The sequence below is a fragment of the Eurosta solidaginis genome, chromosome 5 (genome assembly GCF_040869045.1).
Source record: "Eurosta solidaginis isolate ZX-2024a chromosome 5, ASM4086904v1, whole genome shotgun sequence".
Lineage (NCBI taxonomy): Eukaryota > Metazoa > Arthropoda > Insecta > Diptera > Tephritidae > Eurosta > Eurosta solidaginis.
This window is the reverse complement of record NC_090323.1, coordinates 182,080,831-182,094,109: the sequence shown is the minus strand read 5'-3', so window position 1 is coordinate 182,094,109 and position 13,279 is coordinate 182,080,831. Positions and strand designations below refer to the sequence as shown.

At 39.0% G+C, this 13,279-nt stretch overlaps 1 protein-coding gene across 1 annotated transcript in view; it reads right to left on the bottom strand.

The window, feature by feature from the left end:
* LOC137251707 (probable serine/threonine-protein kinase mps1) overlaps window positions 1-11,840 on the bottom strand; it is a 107,043-nt gene extending 95,203 nt beyond the window's left edge. The window contains exon 1 of the mRNA XM_067786494.1: window positions 11,570-11,840. The gene's annotated coding sequence lies outside the window, so the exon portion shown is untranslated. The remainder of the gene's footprint in view (window positions 1-11,569) is intronic.
* Between the last annotated feature and the right edge of the window lie 1,439 nt (window positions 11,841-13,279).

The following is a 13,279-nucleotide window of genomic DNA, read 5'->3' as shown; positions in this document are numbered from 1 at the left end:
GCTTTGAAGTGGGGGAACAAAATGGCTTCAAGCGTCTTGGCTACTGGCGATAGGAGAGATATCGGGCCATATGACTCTCCTATGTTAGCTGGTTTCCCAGGCTTTAGTAGCGGTACAACCTTGGCCATTTTACAGTTTTTCGGGTATGACAAAGGTGGAAAGAGACAGGTTGAAGACATGTGGTAAATATTTGAAACCCTCTTTCCCTAGGCATGGCTATGCCGTCTGGGCCCACTGCTTTGGATGGTTTAGCATGACCGATGGCATCCTCAACCTTTTTGGCGGTGATGGTAATTGGTGACGCGCTGAACTTATGTTTACGTACGTGTCTGTTGGCCCTCCGTCTATTTTTGTCGACCGTAGAATGCATTATGTATTGTCGGCAGAAAGCGCTCGCGCATTTTTACGCATCCGACAGCACTTTGTCGCCAAAGGCGATGGAAACTTTGTCATTGTGCCTAGACGGATTCGATAGGGACTTTACGGTGGACTAAAGTTTACCCACACCGGTAGAGAGGTTACAACCGCTTAGGTGCTCCTACCATTTCGCCCGCTTGTGCTCATCCACAAGCAGTCTGATGCGTTGGTTTATATCCCTTATTTGGGGGTCGCCGGGATCGAGCTGTCTTATGAGGTCACGTTCTCTCGCTAAGTTTGCGGCCTCCGCCGGGAAGTGGGGCCGAATTTCGGGAATACTACCGGCGGGAATGAAACGAGCCGAGGCGGATTCAATGACCTTGCGGAAAGCACGCTCCCCTTGGCGGGCATCAGTTGGGATAGAGAGGGCAGCAAATCGGCTGTCTGTAAAGGATTTGTATTCGTCCCACTTTCCTTTTTTAAAGTTAATGAAAGTGCGTTTTGCTGCTACGATGAAGTCGGCGGGACGCTCGATCGAAATAAGTATAGGTAGGTGGTCGGACGCCAATGTTACCATCGGCTGCCAGTTGATGCAGCTTACGAGTTCTGCGCTCACGATTGAAATATCTGGCGAACTGTGACAGCTTCCTACCATACGTTTGGGGGCGTCTCCGTTTATAGTGCAGAACGTCGTTTCTTCTATTTGATCCGCTAACATCCCACCCCTACTATCCACCCGCAAGTTTGAATGCCATAGATCGTGATGGGCATTGAAATCGCCTAAGATAATTCGATTGTTTCCAGTGAGTATGCCGCTGATATCAGGGCGGTATCCACTGGGGCAACAGGTGACAGGAGGGATGTAGATGTTCATGATTTGTAGATTTGCATCGCCTGACCGGACAGATAATCCTTGGGCTGAGGCGCAGACTACGGAACGTCCTAGGACGTGAACAGCAAGGAGCCATAAAAGATTTATAAAAGTTACGTGGACGTCTGGTTTTGGGGTCTAGACCAGACCAACCTGTCCGATGCAACCATCCCTTACACGAGACACACTGACAAGAGTATGACCGTCCTAAAAAGGTTATTTTCCGGCAGATCCAGCAAAACCATTTCTTAGGACCGGGGTCAGGAGACGGACCCGGATTGGGTTCGATACCTTCCCGGAGCCATAGAATATGGAGCAGTCCCGCTGCAAGGAGCTGCTGGGAGGATGACAATTTGTGGGAGGGACGCAACAAATTAAATGGGGTTCCACTGAAATGGCAGTCCTTGGTCGGGAAAAATCGAGAGTCGCTTCGGTACATAGAACCGACGGCCTTGGGATTAGCTCAAAACCCATGGTGTCTGTGACGGCTGTACGCAGTAGCTTTCAGGACACTGATTTGGTTCCGTGTTGTCATGTGTACTGCTGTAGAAAACCCAAGGCGAGATTGTCTTCCTGCCTTACCCCGTCTAACGCATTCCCTGTGTGGCGGTGAGGTCAGCCTTTCTCTTAACGAGGGCATCAACCAGCCGGGCAACCTTGTTGTGCAAGAGTCTTGATACTCCAGTCAGATGCCCTCATATCAGGGTCCTTTAAGTATACCGTTTGAGCCAGCGATTTATTGAGCTCTGTGCGGAAATTGGCGAAAGTTGTTGTGGACACCATTGAATGAATTTGCAATATCGGCTGCCCGTTGGCTCATCGCTCGGCCTTATAAGCAGAAGGTTGCTAGATAAATTTCCCGGACCTCGGTTGCTCCTATATATCAGAACTCCAGATCACGTTTTCTGTCGGGTTGAACAGGCCCACATGTGTGAGCACCAGCAGATAAGTTAAAGGTACTTAGATTCTACTCTAATTTAGTCTGTTTGTGATTATCAGACAGTGCTTTAATTTCCATCTTGGAATTTCTTTCGATAATGTCGCCGCCGCGGTGGAGCAGTTTAGCTTCGATTCTGCTATTCTAGCTGCAGGAAAAAATCGAGCAGAAGCAGGGGCTATGATGTTGTGCATCTATCATCTGTCAGAATATGAAGATTACCTAAAACTGCAGCCGGTTCTATTTTTACATTGACAACCAAGCAGCAATAACGGAAACAATTTCGCATAGTACAACATCTAAAAGTGTGAGCAATCACTGGAAAGAATCGGTAAAGGGAGACTATATACCTATACTGAGCCCCTGGGCATATGGGAATAGATGAAAATGAAAAAGAGGATGAGCTTGCCAAATAGGGTGCATCCCTCGAAGCGTGTAGCGCAGACGTCCCAATCAGATTGGGCTAGATTGTAAATAGTGAGAATTGCACATGATCGCACAAGCAGGAAAGACGTGAAACTAAGCGTGGAGCTGTGTAAGTCTTACAACGTTAGACTAGCAAAGTAACTCTTAACATTTCAAAGAGGGAACTGTATGCTCATGACGGGTATTCTGACTGGACACTACCTTCTGGCGTCATATGCTTTTAAATAAGGCATTGCCAGTGATAGCAGATGTATGAAGTGCGGGTTGAAGGAGGAAACGATCGAGCACGTTTTGTGCTCGTGCTCTGCGTTCGCCAGGCCAAGACTTCAGCTATTAGCAGTGGCACAGCTTATAGATCTAGAAGCAGGAAATAACATAGGTCCTCAAAAGGGTCAAGTATTTGCCAAGAGAAGTAAGTTTTATTATAACGTAGGTCCTAATTTCTGCTAGAGTTTTTCAATTTGGCCGTTGAACAAACTTTTGGTAACACTATGGGCACATTCAGTCAATTTCATGTCCTCACAGAACAGTCAGTTCAACCTAACCTAACCGTCAATCCGTTACGCATGGACAAAGGGACACTTACATATATATAAGTTGATGTGCACATGCATCCACTCCTTTACGGAATGTCTGATGTGTCCATCTTTAATAGAATGGTATCTCTTGATCCCTTTTTATGGAAAAGCAACGAGTTCCTGCTTTATTGCATGGATCTATGTGCCCTAGTTTGGATAGGTAAAAATATATAAGTGCTGCCATACACTGAACTCATATGTCAAAGCGGAACAAAGCGAAGCACAAAGCCAAAGTGTTCTATGTGCATTTTGTCTAAGTGGAGTTATGCTGAAACGCAGCATTAATATCGTTAAAACAACGGTTTTTTAAGCAAGTTCGAACGGGTGTGAGTATATAGGCAGACCCCCTCCATCTACTGATATAATCGCTTTGTACAAAGTACATAAAATATATATATGTACAATAGGGCGGGTCGATTTGTGGGGAGGCAAAAAAATCGCCCATTGCTCTGTGAAAATCATATTCTAGGGATCAAAATAAGAAACTTTGCCGAAGGAATCATACCTCTAAAACGAATTCTGCTGTCCCCCCTCCCCCCCCCCCCCCCCCTTTGGGTCGTAGCGAAAATTTTGAAAAATCCCACTTTGAAATGCCTATGTTTTTATACTCAGTTGAGCAGAGCTCACAGAGTATATTAAGTTTGATTGGATAACGGTTGGTTGTACATATATAAAGGAATCGAGATAGATATAGACTTCCATATATCAAAATAATCAGGATCGAAAAAAAATTTGATTGAGCCATGTCCGTCCGTCCGTCCGTCCGTCCGTTAACACGATAACTTGAGTAAATTTTGAGGTATCTTGATGAAATTTGGTATGTAGGTTCCTGAGCACTCATCTCCACCGTGGTGTGATGGTAGCGTGCTCCGCCTATCACGCCGTATGCCCTGGGTTCAACTCCCGGGCAAAGCAACATCAAAATTTTAGAAATAAGATTTTTCAATTAGAAGAAAATTTTTCTAAGCGGGGTCGCCCCTCGGCAGTGTCTGGCAAGCGCTTTGATTGTATTTCTGCCATGAAAAGCTCTCAGTGAAAACTCATCTGCCTTGCAGATGCCGTTCGGAGTCGGCATAAAACATGTAGGTCCCGTCCGGCCAATTTGTAGGGAAAAATCAAGAGGAGCACGACGCAAATTGGAAGAGAAGCTCGGCCTTAGATCTCTTCGGAGGTTATCGCGCCTTACATTTATTTTTTTTTTTTTTTTTATCGGACTATAACCACGCCCACTTTTTCGATATCGAAAATTTCGAAAAACCGAAAAAGTGCGATAATTCATTACAAAAGACAGATAAAGTGACGAAACTTGGTAGATGAGTTGAGCTTATGACGCAGAATAGAAAATTAGTAAAATTTTGGACAATGGGCGTGGCACCGCCCACTTTTAAAAGAAGGTAATTTAAAACTTTTGCAAGCTGTAATTTGGCAGTCGTTGAAGATATCATGATGAAATTTGGCAGGAACGTTACTTCTATTACTATATGTATGCCTAAAAAAAATTTGCAAAATCGGAGAAGGACCACGCCCACTTTTAAAAAAAAATGTTTAAGTAAAATTTTAACAAAAAATTTAATATCTTTACAGTATATAAGTAAATTATGTCAACATTCAACTCCAGTAATAATATGGTGCAACAAAATACAAAAATAAAAATTTCAAAATGGGCGTGGCTCCGCCCTTTTTCATTTAATTTGTCTAGGATACTTTTAACGCCATAAGTCGAAAAAAATTAACCAATCCTTTTGAAATTTGGCAGGGGCATAGATTTTATGATGTTAACTCTTTTCTGTGAAAATGGGCGAAATCGGTTGATGCCACGCCCAGTTTTTATACACAGTCGTTCGTCTGTCCTTCCTCATGGCCGTTAACACGATAACTTGAGCAAAAATCGACATATCTTTAATGAACTTAGTTCACGAGCTTACTTGAACTCACTTTATCTTGGTATGCAAAATGAACGAAATCCGACTATGACCACGCCCACTTTTTCGATATCGAAAATTACGAAAAATGAAAAAAATTCCATAATTCTATACCAAATACGAAAAAAAGGATGAAACATGGTAAGGTAATTGGATTGTTTTATTGACGCGAAATATAACTTTAGAAAAAACTTTATAAAATGGTTGTAACACCTACCATATTAAGTAGAAGAAAATGAAAAAGTTCTGCAGGGCGAAATAAAAAACCATTAAAATCTTGGCAGATATTACATATATAAATAAATTATCCAACAGATGATGTTCTGGGTCACCCTGGTCCACATTTTGGTCGATATCTGGAAAACGCCATCACATATACAACTACCACCACTCTCTTTTAAAACTCTCATTAATACCTTTAATTTGATACCAATATCGTACAAACTCATTCTAGAGTCACTCCTGGTCCACCTTTATGGCGATATCTCGAAAGGCGTCCACCTATAGAACTAAGGCCCACTCCCTTTTAAAATACTCATTAACTCCTTTTGTTTGATACCCATATCGTACAAACATATTCTAAAGTCACCCCTGGTCCACCTTTATGGCGATATCTCGAAAAGGCGAACACCTATAGAACGAAGGCCCACTCCCTTTTAAAAATACTCATTAACCCCTTTCATTTGATACCCATATCGCACTAACAAAGTCTAGAGTCACCCCTGGTCCACCTTTATTTCGATACCTCGAAAAGGCGTCCACCTATAGAACTAAGGCCCACTCCCTTTTAAAATACTCATTAACTCCTTTCGTTTGATACCCATATTGTACAAACAAATTCTAGGGTCACCCTTGGTCCACCTTTATGGCGATATTTCGAAAATGCGACCACCTATACAACAACCACCACTCCCTTTTAAAATACTCATTAACACCTTTCATTTGATACCTAGAGTCACCCCTGGTCCACCTTTATTGCGATACCTCGAAAAGGCGTCCACCTATAGAACTAAGGCCCACTCCCTTTTAAAATACTCATTAACTCCTTTCGTTTGATACCCATATCGTACAAACATATTCTAAAGTCACCCCTGGTCCACCTTTATGGCGATATCTCGAAAAGGCGAACACCTATAGAACGAAAGCCCACTCCCTTTTAAAAATACTCATTAACACCTTTCTTTTGATACCCATATCGTACAAACTCATTCTAGAGTCACCCCTGGCCCACCTTTATGGCGATATCTCGAAACGGCGTCCACCTATGGAACTAAGAATTACTCCCTTTTAAAATACTCATTAACACCTTTCTTTTGATACCCATATTGTACAAACAAATTCTAGAGTCACCCCTGGTCCACCTTTATGGCGATATTTCGAAAATGCGACCACCTATACAGCAACCACCACTCCCTTTAAAAATACTCATTAACTCATTTCGTTTGATACCCATATTGCACAAACAAATTCTAGAGTCACCCCTGGCCCACCTTTATGGCGATATCTCGAAACGGCGTCCACCTATGGAACTAAGGATTACTCCCTTTTAAAATACTCATTAACAACTTTCATTTGATACCCATATCGTAAAAACACATTCTAGGGTCACCCCTGGTCCACCTTTATGGCGATATCTCGAAACGGCGTCCACCTATGGGACTAAGGATTACTCCCTTTTAAAATACTCATTAACAACTTTCATTTGATACCCATATCGTAAAAACACATTCTAGGGTCACCCCTGGTCCACCTTTATGGCGATATCTTGAAACGGCGTCCACCTATGGGACTAAGGATTACTCCCTTTTAAAATACTCATTAACTCCTTTCGTTTGATACCCATATCGTACAAACATATTCTAAAGTCACCCCTGGTCGACCTTTATGGCGATATCTCGAAAAGGGAAACACCTATAGAACGAAAGCCCACTCCCTTTTAAAAATACTCATTAACACCTTTCTTTTGATACCCATATCGTACAAACTCATTCTAGAGTCACCCCTGGCCCACCTTTATGGCGATATCTCGAAACGGCGTCCACCTATGGATCTAAGGATTACTCCCTTTTAAAATACTCATTAACAATTTTCATTTGATACCCATATCGTAAAAACACATTCTAGGGTCACCCCTGGTCCACCTTTATGGTGATATCTCGAAACGGCGTCCACCTATGGAACTAAGGATTACTCCCTTTTAAAATACTCATTAACAACTTTCATTTGATACCCATATCGTAAAAACACATTCTAGAGTCACCCCTGGTCCACCTTTATGGCGATATTTCGAAAATGCGACCACCTATACAACAACCACCACTCCCTTTTAAAATACTCATTAACTCCTTTCGTTTGATACCCATATCGTACAAACATATTCTAAAGTCACCCCTGGTCGACCTTTATGGCGATATCTCGAAAAGGTAAATACCTATAGAACGAAAGCCCACTCCCTTTTAAAAATACTCATTAACACCTTTCTTTTGATACCCATATCGTGCAAACTCATTCTAGAGTCACCCCTGGCCCACCTTTATGGCGATATCTCGAAACGGCGTCCACCTATGGATCTAAGGATTACTCCCTTTTAAAATACTCATTAACAACTTTCATTTGATACCCATATCGTAAAAACACATTCTAGGGTCACCCCTGGTCCACCTTTATGGTGATATCTCGAAACGGCGTCCACCTATGGAACTAAGGATTACTCCCTTTTAAAATACTCATTAACAACTTTCATTTGATACCCATATCGTAAAAACACATTCTAGGGTCACCCTTGGTCCACCTTTATGGTGATATCTCGAAACGGCGTCCACCTATGGAACTAAGGATTACTCCCGTTTAAAATACTCATTAACACCTTTCTTTTGATACCCATATCGTACAAACGCATTCTAGAGTCAACCCTGATCCACCTTTATGGCTATATCCCTAAATGGCGTCCACCTATAGAACTATGGCCCACTCCCTCATAAAATACTCTTTAATGCCTTTCGTTTGATACACATGTCATACAAACACATTCCAGGGTTTCCCTCGGTTCATTTTCCTACATGGTTATTTTCCCTTATGTTGTCACCATAGCTCTCAACTGAGTATGTAATGTTCGGTTACACCCGAACTTAACCTTCCTTACTTGTTTCTTTTTGGAGTTTATTTTTCTCTTTAGAAATTTATTTAGTCAGAACATATGTAAATGAAAAAATGAATTTAACTTAGTAATAGAAACGAAATTAAAAAAAAATTTTAAGAAATTAGCGTTTTTACAACCCCCTTTTAAAACCAAGGCATCACTGTGATGCATTTGCATGTCGTCAACATAGTTGTGTGGGCTTTTTATTCAACCGTTTTAAAAAATGAAGGTATCACTGTGACATAATTGCAGATCGTAAAATTGCTTGTGTTGTTTTTTTAAGCCACCACAAGACACATCAGGTAGAATTGAAGTTGCCCCTATCCAAAAGTTCGAACCAAAGGGGGGACATCAGAATTGGTTTTAGAGGTATGATTCCTTCGGCAAAGTTTCTTATTTTGATCCCTAGAATACGATTTTTGCAGAGCAATGAGCAATTTTTAAATCGACCCGCCCTAATGTACAAATATCTACCCCTCCTTTGTTAGCCCCAATTTATGCAAACTCTCCACTACCTGAATAAAAAAAAAATATTTTTTAACGTTGCCCAGCTCCCCACCTTAAAAAATTGATTCTGCAAATAAGTAAAATTATTTACTTATGATATCATAAAAACCCCAAACGAAAAAGATGAGCAAATTAATATAAAAACCAGAGTTTATAGACATATATATAGGTATACATATACATATATGTATATATATATGTATATATATATATGTATATCTATCCGTTTAGTTGACGCCGAAAAAAAAATATGGGCGTACTTGTCCATGTAACCGCGAACTGCGCGACTGTCGACTAATGCCTCTTCTCACTGTACAACGCAGGCTTTAGTCACCAACTTACGGCAATGGCTGCCCGCCAGTTCTCGGCATAGAGACCCATAACGAATTATAACGAATTGGTCGGGGCATTGTTCAGTGCTCGTTATATAGCGTTTCCACACCCTACGCCAAAGCAGCAAGAATGTTGGATACATTGTAGGTATGCGTGAACATTCCCCTTTTACTTATATTGCTCGAACTTTTTTCATTGAAAAAGTTTTGTGTAGTCATAGACATTCGAGGCGTATATAAAAATAAATAAAATTTGAAAGGTAGGTACTAATATGGCGCATGTGAACTTTTATGGCATGCGGGCCAGCCTGTTTTGATATTACGTTCAAAGTTATAAAACCAATCTATATTATCCATTTATTTACAGTTAAGCACAGTTAGAATGAGACATGGTTAGATGGCAAGAGGTTGTGCGTAAATAGTACTGTCAAGGGTGGGGAAAATGTTACATGAAACTTGTGAATTGTACTTTGTAAAACGGTGTGAAAAAAATGTTTAAGGAAGGGAAGAAGAACTCCATTGTGATCGACGAACACGAAACCAAATCTATCTCGTCGTGATCGGACCATTACCTTGCGACAGCCAAGATAAGCTGCTTCGATACCATAAGTTTCCAGCGAACCCCGAAAAACAACTGGTTTTTTAAGGAAACTACTGTAACGAGAATATGAAAGGAAAAGAGAGGGAAGAAATGTAATGGCTATAAGAGAAAAGGAAAGTAACGGAATTGAAAGAAAAGGAAAGGAAACAAAGGTATATACATTAAAAGGGAAACAGAAGCTAAGGGGAACCGAAATGTAAATCTTGAGGAGCCGAAACCGGGACCCACACCGATATTAGAACCGCATCTGAAGGCTGAGAGTAACTCGGAATTGAAAACTAACGCGGATCCAAAGCTGGAGCTGAGGCAGGATCGAAGACGAAACCGGTATGGGATTCGAAACCCAAACTGGAGCGGAAACGGAAAGGATGCTGAAACCGAATCACAATCGGCACCTAAGCCAGATTGTGAACCAAAAACAAAACAGAAAAACTCTAGCCGAAAAGGTAACATGAAGTGAAAGCAGCACTGTACCATTAACCAGAGCGTGCAGTGCAACCAGAAAATATTCATCCACCCTATAGGCAATGGCATCTACATCGACTGCAAGACTGAACTATCCAGTTTAGAAAGAACAAATTAAAATGCTTTCAATTTGGATGAAATGATATCATCATCATATTCATTATTTAGTGCCCGGTATTCTTGTTTCGCTATAGCAAGGGGGATTAAGTTTTCCTCCACCTACCCCTCCCAACTCAGTGGAGGTACTGCTTTTCCTCTGGTCCCAAATACGGTTGTCGATAGAAATACTTTCGGGATGGAGCGTCTTCATCCATTGGCATAACGTTACCTAGCCAAAGAAGCCTTCGTGCTTTGTTCGTTGCACTATGTTCATATCTTCTTGAAATTCATACAGCTCATCATTATACCTCCTTCGATACTCGCCGTCGGCATCGCGGACAATTATGTATCTTACGAAGAAATTTTGTCACTAATACTCCAAGAGACATCCCAAAGTTTCTCCCAATCGCTCTTTATTCCGAGCCATCCCTTGTGTACGGTCTTATGAAAGGCTTATAGAGCATGATTTTGGTTCGTCGAAAAAGAAGTTTACTTTTCAATTGCCTGCTTGGTACTTCTTGATAAGATTTATAGAACTTCTTCCGTTGGCTGATATTGTTTTTGCTATGAAAATAACAGAAGAAGTGCCTTCAATAACTGGGTGATTAAATTAAAGCAGGTATCTTCTTTACAAAGTTTGTTATGTTCGTCTCCAAGTGAGCCTTCCTTTGGGGAGGTATATTATAAAAAACCAAGAATATTACATTTTGTCTGTGAGTAACTGTATATATAGTATATAAATATATATGTTTACATTTGTGGGAACCGTAATCATTTTACAAAACTTCAAAAACCTCAGAAACCAAACGAGACTCTTAAACCACTTAAACGGAACAAAGGCAAACCAGTTCGAGTCTTAAACCATATTTATACATACCTACATCTAAATAGAAATGCGTTAAACACAAACGAGTATAATACCCATAGATAGAGTTTCGAGCCATAGAAGGCTGGAAGTAGTATACATACACAGTATATCGTAAGTGTAACAAACAACAACCAAGTTAGATGATGATCAAATAACCGACCATAAATCAGGTCGCGTCGGATGTGAACGTTCAAAAGCACAAAACTTTTCAGCTTGTAGGTATCTCTATATAACAGACGCCTCCCTACCTCATGGCCTCGATGACTTTTATTTACTTTCTACCACTCTTGGTTATCCAACGATGGTGACGACAACGAGCGACTCATGGCTTGACTTGGCTGCTCGTTACTTTGCTGGATTCACCGACAATTTTTCGACTGCAACAACTTACTTAATTATCATCATCATCATCATCATAATCTGCGTCGTCGTTGTCGTCATCCATATTCACTTAACGTCATACTTACCTGCAGTCTGCTTGGCGTAGTGACGTTTTTTTGTTGCTGTTGCTTATTTTGTTGTAGTAATCCACGCGTCTCTCTCTATTTTGTTGTGCTCGAGTAATAATATTGCTTTTGTTGTTGTGACTGTAAACGCCTCCGTGTATTTCGTTTATCCAGGTCGTATAATCATGCTAGGTAGTCTTTCAGTTAGGTTCTGCAGCTGTTTAAGTCGTCGCTTTACCAGCACAATGCCTCGTCGAAGTTATTGTCCGTCGTTGAAAGTTTCAACGTGAAACGTTGCATATTACTTCTGTGTTGATTGTAGCAGGGATTGCAAATAACTGTTATTTGTCAAAATTTAAAACAAAAAAATCATACTGGAGCGGTAATGTCACCTACACGGACAATCGATAGTGGATAGATTTATTTTTATAAAAATCGAAAATAGTTCTACTATACCATTTTTTTTACTTTTATCGAAAAATAATAGTTATGTTTTGATTTTTTTTTAACTTTGGAAAGTAATTTTAATTTTTTTATTTTATTTCTCGCATAAAAGCAAAAAATAGATATTGATTTCAAAGCAATACATTACTTTGTACACAGAGTGTAGATAAATTAGTTTTGTTTGTTTTGAGTTTTATTATATTTCTTTCGGAAAATAATCTCTATTTCTTAGTTTCTTTTTCTATCATAAACTGAAAAAAAAAAAAAAGTTTCCAAATGAAATCAAAAGCTCGAAAAATAATTACTATTGTTGTAGCGAAATAAATATTTCAGAAATGTAAATATTACTTCCATTAAAATAAAGACTATTTTGTAGGCGAAATAAACGACTGAAAAAAAATAAACTATAGTTTCACGAAAAAAATAAAACTAATATGTACTATTTTCTAGACAAAAACAAAAAAAAAATATTTTCTAGACGAAACAAAAAAACTCGAAAAAAATAAATATTACTTGTATGCGAAAACTAAAACTAAAATAATTAAAATTATTTTCTAAACGAAATAAAAAACTCAAAAAATGAATAATAATTGCACGTAAAAAAATGAAATTAAAAAAATTTAAAATAAACAGTAGACGAAAACAAAGCAATATAAATTTTTCGGAAAAAAATTTAACTAAATAAATAAAATATATTTTCTATACGAAATAAAAAGTTCAAAAAAAAAAAAACAAATATTACATTAATGACAAAAACACGAAAAAAATAAAAATTATTTTTTGGACGAATTAAAAACTCAAAAAGATAAAAATAATTTTCTACGCAAAAATTAAAGCTATGAAAATATCAATTATTTTGTAGAAAAAAAATCAAGAAGATGTTACTTTAATGGCAAAAGCGAAAACTGAAAAAAAAAATGTATTTATTATATAGACGATATAAAATACTCAAAAATATAAATACAATTTTCAGGGAAGAAGGAATTCAGCAGTTCCCGAAATGAATCTATACAACGAGCTTTGGGTGTGGTCTTAATTTTTCTTTCTATTATTCTTATTTAAAAATATTTTCATTTAAGAAGAAATGTATCATAACAATAATAATGATAAAATAATTATTGTTAGGCCTTGAGCTCGTTTCGAACACGCGATCTTACAAATCAGTAGGCCGACATAACAACAAAAATTATTAATGTCGCAGTAAAAAATAATACAAAAAAATAAAAAATATTTTCTAGGCAAAATAAAAAAATCAAAAAAATAAATATGTATTTCAAGGAAAACAAT